This window comes from Sebastes fasciatus, chromosome 12, assembly GCF_043250625.1.
Source record: "Sebastes fasciatus isolate fSebFas1 chromosome 12, fSebFas1.pri, whole genome shotgun sequence".
In the NCBI taxonomy this organism is placed as follows: domain Eukaryota; kingdom Metazoa; phylum Chordata; class Actinopteri; order Perciformes; family Sebastidae; genus Sebastes; species Sebastes fasciatus.
Window position 1 is genome coordinate 9,479,063 of NC_133806.1, and position 12,818 is coordinate 9,491,880.

Below are 12,818 nucleotides of genomic sequence, written 5' to 3' on the forward strand. Positions count from 1 at the left end.
ATATTTCTACCAATTGTGGATTTTGCCCTGAACATTTCTGAAAAAAATTATTAGTAATTGAAGACTGACATTCAAACACGTTGCATATTTCAGGAGAAGAGTTTTAACATTAATAGTGCATGACCACGACACATCAGACTTAATCACGAGCGGTAACTTATTCAAATAAATTTCCCACGACAGAGCCAAAATAGATCTTTATATTATATTTATATTTTCTACAGTGTCGTCTGGTTTTTGATGGATGCGTACTTCCTCATGCCGTGAGTGTGTCTGTGTGTATATATGAACAGATCGTGTGACTCCTATAGTCATACAGCAGCAGTCTAGCACATGTAGTCACTTATCTAAATATAAGAATGTCCCGTGTACCTCATATGTCCAATGATACATGGCTGCGTTTCAGCAGGTTACTCATACATGTAATGAGTTCTGAATGAGCAATAACAGCAGATTGAATGGAGCGGATTCAGTTTTAGTACTGATTTTACCGGAGCTACTACAATACTGCGCATAATTCAACAAAAATGAGCCCATAAGTAGAGGCTTTTATGTGAAGTGCTAATTAACAATATGATGAGTTTTTCGTGTGGCTGACTTCACTGTGTTGGTTCTCTGGCAGAATTCAAACCTGTGTAAAATCTGATTGTTATATAATTTAAATATTCTATTTTCACAGTTTTTCACAAAGATATCTATCTTTGTGGTGTAATCATCCACTATATAGGTGTTGGTTTCTGGACGGCCTTGAGTTTGGCATTTTTTGCAACCAGAAGTGACACGACAGGGCGGAGCTAAGTACAAAACGAACGTTGAATAAAATAAAAACATTTTAGGCATCCAAAATGCTACAATTAACTTTCATGAACTGAAAACACACTGTGAAAGGGTTAAAATTTTAGGATGAAAACACAAACAACTCCCACACTGGACAACAGCGACCTGTCAATCAGAAGGTAGCCTAAAGCATCCCCTGCTTTATGGTCTATTTGACACTAAATGGGACCATAATTTACTAAACGAACATCATGCTGTATTGAAAAAGACTTGAAACTAAAGCGATTGAGACCATAAATTCATGTTTACAATTTTTAATGAGGTAATAAATCAAGTGAGAAGTAGGGTAATTTTCTCATAGACTTCTATACAATCAGACTTCTTTTTGTAAACAGAGGAGTCGTCCCCTGCTGGCTGTTAGAAAGAATGCAAGTTTAAGGCACTTCAGCATTGGCTTCACTCTTCAGACACGGAGGTAGACCACTAAATAATAGACCGTGTAATACACCCCCCTCTCCACTGGAAGAAAGCATGTCAGTGTATTACACGTCTGCATGAAGGTTTGTAGCGATGGTCACATGACGTTTTTCATGTGTTGTGTCGTGACCGAAGTTGAACTTCAGAGTTACGTAGTATATAAAGTGAGGCGTTTCGTTTTGCAAGTGACGTTAGTGACGGTTGCCACATGACCTTTGTCATGTATTTTACGTTGTAAGTGTAGGTGTGATAACAAAGCTACAAAAAGCTTTACTGACAGTAAAAGGCAGTCAGTGCCTCCAACAACATGAATTGATTAGAATTTCTTAAAAATGCAGCCTCAGCTGCCTCTCAAGGTCACAAGCAATCTCTGCTGCTGTGCTAAGATCTCCGCTAGGTTAAGATCTCTGGTGTGTTAAGTGCAGCAGAAGCGAGCGACTGCCAGCCTCTCATCACTGACAGCTCACTAGCTATCTGATCGATGGATGTTTTTCTTTTCTCTGGAGATTCTGCTCGCTGGATCTCACCAGGCAGCAGAGTGCATTTTAAGACTCTTCCTCCCGGTTCCTCTATGGCCACTTTAGATAATGAGACTTATGGACGATAGTGTACCGATTGATTCATCTTCCAGGACCCAACCCCCCTCTCAGCACCAGTGAACAGGCAGCAGGTCATGACCTGTGTGTAAATGCATGTGTGCGTGTTGGGTTTGATGAAATGGGGAACGCCTACAGGCAGCGATAGATTTATAATCCAATATTCCTTAGTAAGGTGGTTACCAAGCGGTCGATGGCTCTATTTTTATCTGCAGTGTTAAAATCTATTAATATCTCTATATAGGCTGAGAAAGCATTTCTATAATCCAAATGATCTGATGCGCGCAGCGGCAGCCATTATCTTAATGTTGTGATTGATTTTCTACTCTTCATTGTGTGCCCTGGAAAGCAAACTGAGGCCCAGTTTGACGGTAAATTCCTGTTCTCTTCCTTCTTCCAACCTCTGTGAGGCCACATCTGCTTCCCGTTTTGGCGCACACTGTCAAAACCCCACCACGGAACTGGAAATGGCTCAGCTCATCAAGACGCTGACTCAGCCCATCACGGGATGTTGCTTCTTGCTATTACTGTTGGCTCCGTAATAGCAAGAAGTAATCTTACATCACTGGCCGAGTGAGATCCCATTTTCTATATGCATCCCTGATCCATACGAGTCCCTCGGGGGACACATTACGTAACCCTTAATGCTGTTCCCTGTTGAAATGAATTGTGTTTAAGCACCAGAAAACATTCAATTTCTTCTCCCCTGCCAATCTACTGAGAGGCTTTAAATCCTGATGTGAACTGTGTGCACTTTTCACTGACCAGTTCAGAGATTAGAGGAGCAGACACCAAAGAGATTTTAAAGGCTTGTTTTGATTCCAACAGATTAGACTGTGTTGTCTTTTTTCATTCCAAGCTCAGATTGTTTTGTCGAGGGAAAAATAGGAAGTGTATTCGCTGAAGTTGTCGTCGTTTTTAACCACACTGATTTTTCTTCTTTCTGAATGGGTGTGAATGAAAAAAAGATGTAGTAAAAATAAGAAAGTCTGCAGAGGGAGATAAAAAGCCTGGTGTAAAAATCATTTTGTTTTAAAGGCAAGAAATACATTTCACAAATTATGTCTTTTTGGTATACTAACATTGTTGCGGACAGTTTGTCATTTTTTGTGTTTATGAATTTAATGAATCAATGCTGCCCACTCCTAAAGGAAAGGAAACCTAAACTGCTGCTTTAAATATATTTAATAGTCATCAGGGTAACCTCTATGCTTTAAAATAGTCCCAGGATAATGTGTGTGTGTGTTTTCTGCAAATTTCATGTTTTTTTTACTGAGGATTAAAATATAAAGTCAGACTGAAAGGAAAAGTTCAACAGTTCGGGGAAAATGCTTTTTCGCTTTCTTGCTGGGATTTAGATTATATAAGGCTACAGCTGCTGGTGAGACCAGAACATACAGTAACGCCCCATAAAACCACAATTATTGTTTTTACCCTTTGATTTTGCACAAATTGAACAAACTACATATGACCAACCCGGTCTCACACCCAACTATTCAAATACCGCCGATAGGTCAGCGCCCGTAGGCATTGGAAACTGACGCACGGAGGCACCCTTTAGCGACTGAATGTGACGAACTGGGCTTTCAACAATGTAAACCCACCCGCGGTGTTATGCGACGGTCGGAGCAATGGACGTAGTATTAATAGTGTGAGAGCCCGTTCAGGGCAGGAGGAGTGGTGGTGGATGGGTCAAACAAACACAGGACTTTCAACCAAGAGACTTTCAACCGTGTGAAACTAAAATAACGTTGACTTATATTGTCACTCAAGAGATAGTCACGTGACTCGTTGACTCACGTGAGTCGCTAGTCAGTGAAGTTAACGTCAACCACAACCGTTTCCTAACCCTAACTAAGGGGTTGTGTTGCGTAAACCTAACTTCCTGTGAAAACGGAAGTTTATTTTGAAAGGACACTAAGCATGTAACGAGCATATATTGACATGCCATCCATGACACATCCAAAAGTAACGCAGGAGGGGTATCCCGTACGTTGGTATCAGACGGCGAGGGGCACTGACCAGGTATTCGACGAGTTGGGAGTGAGAATGTGTTGCTATAACATATTTATTTATTGTTAGTAGTGAGATTTAGAGGTGCTGGTAGGCAGATTTTTTGACCTTTGGACATATTTAATGAACAGATATAAGAGGGATCTTCTCAACTTACTCTGGCCAAGAAGGCAGATAACCTTTTTTTCCCCAAAATGTTTTGGCTTGTTTTAGGCTTCAACAATTAGATGTCCAAGATAGAACAAATGGTCCAATATTCTTTGAAAAATGTTTAATCTTTAAAAAGTTAGGTTGAAATGTTTGCTATGCTCCAATGATAGATAGTTTGCGACGAGGCAGCAGATAGAGGGTGGAGACTCAATCAGGTCGGCAGGAGACTCAGCAGCTCCACAGGAGGTGGAGATGGTTGGATGGTAGCGGCTTGGATTAAAAAACAACAACTAAAAAATATATCTTTTTGAGCTCTAACCACTTTAACTATGCCTTCAATGTATAAATCAGATTATTTCTGAACAGTACTGTTTGTTCTACGAGAGCACCAGACATCAGAAAGCCCTTTAAGTTCCCGCATTCATCCAAACAGATTAGATCAACTTTCAACCTTTTGATTCCAAACTGAGACTGTGTAATGAAAAGATCATTTAATATCTATTCTCGTAGAAAACAAGTTTAATGCTGCAGCACTTTGTTCCAGTTAGTGAATTCGATGCATTAAGAGACTCATTCCATGGGGCTATATTTGGAAAACTGTGACCTGATTTTTGTAGCTGTGTAATAATATTCAGACAGACTGAGGTCACCAGGTGAGTCACGGTGCAACGAGAAGAAATCATCTGATGCACAATATAAATATATGTATTTATATAATCAGAATTAAGTTAAGAGAACCTCACCAGAATGTAAAATGAGGTTGAACTAACCAGACTGTGTTCAGTGGTTCATTAGGGTCCTTCTGGCCACAAAGTGATTGTGGGACAAAACATAGAACAAACAACAGAACACAGACAGCAACAAGAACAAGGACATGCAGCACACAACATACTAATACGCACAACACACGTCTCTGAATCACAGGTACATCCATGGGGGGTTGGTTTTTGACTCTTATTTGGATTAAGGTTAGGGGGTTGTCTAAAGTTATTTTTATTAACCGTAATTAATAATTAATTTGTATATATATATATATATATATATACAGGAGTTGGTTGAGACCAAGATAAGATAACAGATAAGATACTCCTATATTAGTACCACAGCGGGTACATTTGCAGTATTACAGCAGCAAAGGGGACAGTTCAAACAACAAGAGGTATCAGTAAAAAACAATGAAGATATAATAAATAAGTAAACAGTAAAAAATATGACTAATTATGGGCTGTCAAAGTTAACGCGATAATAACATGTTAATGCAAAAGTTTTAACGACACTAATTTCTTTAACGCATTAACGCAACTTGCTACTTTTAGGTTTTAAAGCTAGAGTGAAGATCATCATATGAAACTACAAAACCTAAGGAATCCATTGGCACCAGCCATGTCATAATAGCCTTTTGCGAAGGAGGCTAAATAACGCTCCAAACTTACACTAAATTTTGGTGAGGAAAAACTGGCATGGTCATTTTCAAAGGGGTCTCTTGACCTCTAACCTCAAGATATGTGAATGAAAAATGGGTTCTATGGGTAACCACGAGTCTCCCCTTTACAGACATGCCCACTTTATGATAATCACATGCAGTTTGGGGCAAGTCATAGTCAAGTCAGCACACTGACACACTGATAGCTGTTGTTGCTTGTTGGTCTTGAGTTTGCCATGTTATGATCTGAGCATATTTTTTTATGCTAAATGCAGTACCTGTGAGGGTTTCTGGACAATATTTGTCATTGTTTTGTGTTGTTAATTGATTTCCAGTAATAAATATATACATATATTTGCATAAAGCAAGTATATTGTCCACTCCCATGTTGGTAAGAGTATTAAATACTTGAAAAATCTCCCTTTACATTTTGACCAGATAAAAAATGTGTGATTAATTTGCTATTTAATATTTGAATCAATTGACAGGCCTAAAAATATATTTAAAATATAGAAGTAAAAAATATAGTAGTAGACAGACTGAATGGATAGTGAATGGTTGAGTTTATATTATTGCACATGAAATATGTAATGTTAATATTGCACAGTATGGATATTGCACATGAATTAGTGAATTAATGAGTTTTCAGTTTTTGGCATGTTCAGTCTACAGGGTGCAGTGTTGGTTGTACAGTCTGACAGCAGCAGGAAGGAAGGACCGGCAGTATCTCTCCTTCACACATTGCGGGTGAAGCAGCCTGTCACTGAAGGAACTGCCCAGTGCTGTCAGAGTGTCCTGTATGGGGTGGAACCTGTTCTCCATCAGGGATGATAGCTTAGTCATCATTCTCCTGTCTCCCACCACTTCCACCGGGTCGAGGGTGCATCCCAGGACAGAGCTGGCCTTCTTAACCGGTCTGTTTAGTCTCGTCCTGTCAGCAGCCGCGATCCCGCTGCCTCAGCACACCACTCGCTGATGCCACCACAGAGTCAAAAAAGGTCCTCAGGGGTGATCCCTGCACTCCAAAAAACCTGAGTTTGCTAACTCCCTCACCATGAAATCATTAACAATTATTATTTTATTTGAGTGTCCATGTAAATGTATGCTCTATATAGTGCCCTCAAATATTCATACACACCATGGCATGAAAAAAGCTGTGTCTTTTCAAAATAAACTTCAGTTTAGTTATCTTACGTTTACTTAGCTTTTAGGTTTACTAACGCAAACCAAACTACTTGGTTAGGTTTAGGAAAATATTGTGGGTTTTTTTCACCTTTATTTATTCAGGGGAGGTTCACTGAAACCAATGCTGTAGTTTTCAGGATCACATTCACACAGTTACACATTCACACCTGATGATGACCGTCGGTATTTGACGCCATGGGATCGAGAATGGGCCGGGATCGAGAATGGGCCGGAATCGGACGCCGAGGGCCACTGACTAAGCATATGTATTTGACGAGTTGGGAGTGTGAACAGGTTAAAAAAGCAGGCAGCAGTGTAGCAGCGAGGATGCAGAGGTCAGCGTTGTTGTAGACTGAATGAGCATCAAATATTTATATTGACCACCTATTGTGCAAAATTGGTCGTGGATATGCATGATTGTGGGTTGTATAGAACGTGTGACTATACAATTACTTCTGTGTCTTTCTGTTTATTTAGTTCTAGAGCAAGATGTTTCAACACTTACTGGCCATACCGCTGTAAAGTCATGCCCCCCCAGAGGATGAATTCAATTCCCATTAGCTTTCATCTAGCATTGCATGCTAACCTAAGCATTCAAACATATCTACATTTAGCATGATACTAGAATCAGGGATGCAATGAACATCATGTGGGTTGTGTTTAGGGTGTGCACATTGATTAAAGTGCTCTTTAGCATTCACACCTCAGGGGTCAATGTATCCAAGCTGTACAATATGTTTCCCTTGATCTGCGCCATTAATCAGTGTCTCCCTCCTTTCAGGGTTTGCTTGGAACCAAAATGAAAAACATTCACAAATGGAGTGATTCCTCTTCTTAGAGAGATTCTGGTGTTGTTCACAACTTTAAAATAACCTACACAAGTTGTGATTGATTGCTCTTTATGTCGATGATGCCACCTGATCGAGTAGGAAAAAAAAGTGTTTCATGCATATAGGATATTGCCATGTAGTTTATAGTTTCCAGATAAATGGGTGGAATAATTTATATTCCCATTGGGATTTTTAACAAGTCTGTCTTCAATATTTTTTCACCCACACTGACACCGTGGGGGCGGTGATTTAATATAGAGTCTGCTGGGGGATCTGTGCCTAAAAGATGCCAATTCTTTTTTGAGTAATGCTTCTGGACTTTGGCAAGTATAGGTAGTTTTGATCTGAACTGAGATTCTTTGGTCTTTTTCAATTCCAGAAGTAGTGCATTTTGCTATTGTACTAATATTCTTCAATGTACCGCTGGTTAATAACCAGTTTAACATAATTCATCTGTCTTATTTCTTTGATTTTTTTGCCATGTTGGTGTTCATTTGAAGATATCATTTTATACATCTTACTGCATTGACATCAGACATTTATGTTATTGTAGGTGGGGAAGTGAAATGCATGGAGAAATCCGTGTCTGTGTACATCCAGACCTCTTTTGTTTCATCTAATAATTATATCCATAAATAACATCTACTTTGAAGATGGCAATCATCTTTTCAGAGTTGGCTTCTTATTTTGTTAAATGCCGATTGCTTCACTTTGAAATTTATTCTGTTTTTCACACCTCTTTAAAATTAAATTCAGTTCAGTTTACTTTTTTTCACACCATATGTCCATGGGAAAAACAAACACAAAATGAGTAAATTTTATATGCTGCATTTTGATGTAATGGACTCTTAATAAGCAGGGTCCATCTGTTAATAACTAAGCATGTGAATAAATATGTAAATAAATTAAATGTGATAATAGCATTACATTACAGTCACCAACCAAAAAAAACAAACAACAATTATCATCTGCCAGGTAGGTGTGTAAGGTGAGAGGTTTTATTCAAACACAGTAAACAAAAACATGAATCATGTGCACTCAGAAATGAAGCACGACTATTAGCATTGAATCCAACCCTGACAACCCAACCTTCCCTTTTGTATCTTTGTCATGTGCTGTTGACAAAATTATCAACGAATCCAAAACTGGCAGCAAAACAAAGTCATTCATGATTCCTGGCATCTATAATCTCTTTATACGGCCTGGTCGTTGTGCATCTGTGCCTTCAGTTGCTGCACACATGTGCTGCGATGTCTAAGGGATTAGTATTTATCTAAGCAGATTGAGAAAACCCCTCCACATCACGCACACTGCAGTGAAAGCCCGATTCACAAACACAAGCTGCACACATTCATAATTTCTCCATTGGTTGATCCGTCACGTGCTGTTCCGTCAAGTTCGCTCTTCAGGGATTAGCCGTCGACATTATATTTCAAAGTGCCTCACGATTCTGTCCTTTAATTCATATTTTTAGATGGGGGTTACGCCGAAATTGCTGACACTCGAAAATTAAATGAGCTCAGGGCTTGTAGCTTAAGTGATGCTCTCTTTATAGTCGTGCCAATATTTTAACCCTAAAGAATACTTGAGCGCTCCGCATTAGCCGGACTCTCATTAGAGGAGGCAACAGCTGAGACCTCAACATGGATTTAAGAGCTAAAAGGTCTATTTGTGCTTGTATGCTTCGGTCTGTAGAATAGCATTAGTGTGACCTTTGAAACCGGGTGATAGTCCATCACAGCTTCCATTCATAAAGGAAGAGATTTACATCAGTGGGTTTACGGAGGTTTAATTATCAGGAGCTCCAAGGCTTCAGAGAAGAGGCATGTTGGAAAATGGAAAAACAACGGAAGGGGGATTAAAAAAATAACTGCCAACCTTTACGACACAACCTCTGCAAGAACACTGTGTGCCCTGCTCATAATGTGTTGCTTGTTGCAGGTTTTGAATGCAAATTATATGAGTATATGCATGCTGTTTGTAGCTTTACCTATGAAAAAGTAATGCACTGCATTTTTTATATATCCCACAAAATCAATTTGTATGTACTCTATGTAATTGTGAACCAGGTAGTATAAAGAGTGACAAATGGCGTGTAGGGAGGAGGTCGGGGTGGGTCAAAAAACACCAGACTTTCTCCCAGGAGACCGCTTTTCGTGTCCCGTGTGAAACCAGAAGTCAACGTTGATTTAGTGGCCTCTTAAATTCAGTACATAAATTACGCCACTTCCTGTGTTACTTTAACCCAAAACCCGATCTTTTCCTAAACCTAATTGAGTAGTTTTTGTCACGTACCTTTCGTACTTAAGTTACGCCACTTCCGGTACATCATAACATCTTCTTGTGTAACATGACTTAACCACAGTCTTTGTCTAACTAAGTATTTTTGTTGCCTAAACCTAACTAAGTGGTTTCTTGTGAAGAAGAAAGTTTATTTTGAAAACACTGTAATGGAAATTGACGCTGGACATTTGTAGGAAAATGCACAAAAAATGAGGAATAACTTTTTCGTAAGATACCATACGAACCGTTGTATGATAATACTTTGGTATATGGTAATGTTAGGGAGTAGTAGTTCCGTATTTTCATTTCCAAAAATAGTTTGTCACAAATGTGTTCCCATTATGTAATCACTGCATCTTACATTTCTTCCTCATCACCACCTTGGTTTTAGGGAAGGGGCTGTCTGTTGTTTGTTTCATTACAAAAAACATTACAGAAAGAACCGGATCTGCTAAAACAGAAATAATCCCTGCATAATGTTCATGGCTATAAGAACAGGCCCAGCCTGTGGATGGCAGCAGGATGACCAGATGTCACTGGCAGCCATTACAAAAGGATGAGTACTTGAGATGCCCCTTTTCTCTCCACCCTCCCCCATCCAAGCACTTCCTATTGGCTCACTGAGCTGAGGTGCATGCTGGGCAGAAGCCAGTGTTGCTTTGCTGATTCAGACATTATTATTAACTACCATATGAGCCATGTCAGCGCTGTGGCACAGAGTTTTCCTACACTTTAATAGACACAGTGGGTCAACCTACCTTGACAAAGTTTTATGCTTTTGGTTTTAGTAGAGAGTTTTAGTGTCTACATCTTTGTAGGTCTTCCATCCTGACATGAGGTCACTTCAGGAGAAAACTCTGTTGTACTTTTTGACATTACAATGATCCAATTTAAAGCCACAATCCTTAATTCAAATATAAATGTAAACAAAGGGCTCTTTCCATCACTAAAATTCAAAACACAACACTGGATCCTGCCAATTGGTGTGAATATAGGCTACTTACAGGGGTTAAAGTGGGCCGGAACGATCCAGAAAGACGTTCCAGCACCTTCGATTAATAAGTAAATTAATATAATTGTCAGTTTCATTCATAATAATGTCAAGCGAGTTCATTTTTTGTGCGCTGCAGCTTGCCGTTTCTTCCGTTTCTTCTTCTGTGGATTGGCTGTTAGGGTTCCCCAACCTGCCAAATCCCATTTTAAACCCTGCTATTTATGATTTAAACAGTCAATAACGTTCCTAATCGGGTTCTTAAAGATATAAAAGCTGCATGAATAGATTGTTTTTGGGCCACTGGGGGCAGCAGAACAAGCTGAAGCAAATGAAGTATAGCGTTAGTTCAGGCAGTGCGCTGTAGTCTGGCTTGTATTGGCTGATTGGCATCAGCTGTTTCAGTATGCCTCACAATCATTGGCTCATACTCAAGCTGTGTAGCTTGTAACCTCCAATCATATTCATGCAGGTGTAGAGTGTGGACATTATAATCTGAAGCTATCACTGTTACTCTGCTGATTACACTCGTGCCAATACTGCTTGTTGCTGCTGTTCTCTCCACCACCCCAAACTATTTAGTATTGTTGATCTTAGAGCTCCAATCCCCAAAACAATTATCGAAAGGACGCTTGAAAACTCAACTCAAATTACTGATTAACTTTAAATGTGAGCACCAATTATGATAAATTACAGACTAAAGATTGTGTTGTCTGCTGGCTAAAGATCCAGCATTGGTTTACCTTAATAACGTTATTGAAGTGTTGTGGGTTTGAATCTCCCTTCATGACTCTGTCTCCCAAATGTCCTCATCACTCCCTAGTTTTTACCATCGAAAGTTTTCTGTTTTCAACACAAATACACACAAACAGAAAGGAAAACAGAAGGGGGCACTCTGAGGTAACCAACCTGCAAATTATTCTCCTCACATGCATATGGACACGATGGATGTCAGCTGTTGATTTTGTCTAGCAAAGCGGCCACATGCTGTTGAGAATCTGGTCACGATTCTGCCTAATCATGCAGAAACTGCTCTCTACAAATTACACTAATTTAAAGGGCTGGGGATAGAAGCAAATTAGGTTCATAGGTGCATTGTAATGCCGAGGAACTGATACAATTTTACAGCTGATATTCATAATATGATTTCCCTTAGCGGCTGCAGGGTGAATATATAAAGTAAACAGCTCTGTATCGACCAATCACTGGTCTTGTCTGTGCCAGAGCTGCTGTTTTAGGATTTCCACAGAATCTCCTCCTGGGGGCCAAAGGTCAGATTTCATGAGACCTCCCTCCTAATTGGCTCCGGTCCTGAGGGACCCAATCTAATTAAACCCCTCCGGGATTTACTACTGTACTCCCAAAACACTGACTGATGCAGTTCCATATGTATGTTGGCAGTTGACCTTCGGGCTATACTGTGCTTATGTACGGCTATTGATGAACTGTCTACACCCTACTTTTTCCAGGTCTTACTGCATATAAAAATATTTTAAAAATTCACTGCGCATATCTATAAATACATTGGATTCATTAAATTGTGGAATGCTGCTTTTATTATTGTTTGGATTTTTTCTAGACAGTTGCTTGTATGTGGAGGCTACCTCAAATATATTCCAACAAGACCTAATTTAGCAATGCTGTGTGCTGACTGTTGTAAAACTTAATAACCTTTTGCGCATTCCTGTGCATCAACTGCAGTCTCCATCCTCTCGCCCGTCAAGAGCAGCTTCCTGCCTGGCAGATGCTCCATGTTCTGCTTCAGGGAAAAGAGGAAGCGCAGGGCTGCCCCGCTCTAATCAGACAACCACAGGCGAAGGAGGATTAATTAAAATGGAAAGTGAGGTTGAGCCCCAATCCAGTGTTGCCTACTGGGAGCCAAAACGCAGAACTCAAAGCATCCTGAAAATCTGCTTACGGATTGAGAAAACAATCTCAGCTTTGCGAGGAAATTCCCTGATTGCATACGCTTTTAATACAGCTACCGAGTGGATACTTTATCAAAGTCGTTGTCGATGTAAGAAATTTGTTGCAAACGTGAAATAAACATCCCAGATCTTATTCTGGCACAATCCCAAATGTTTAAAACTTCA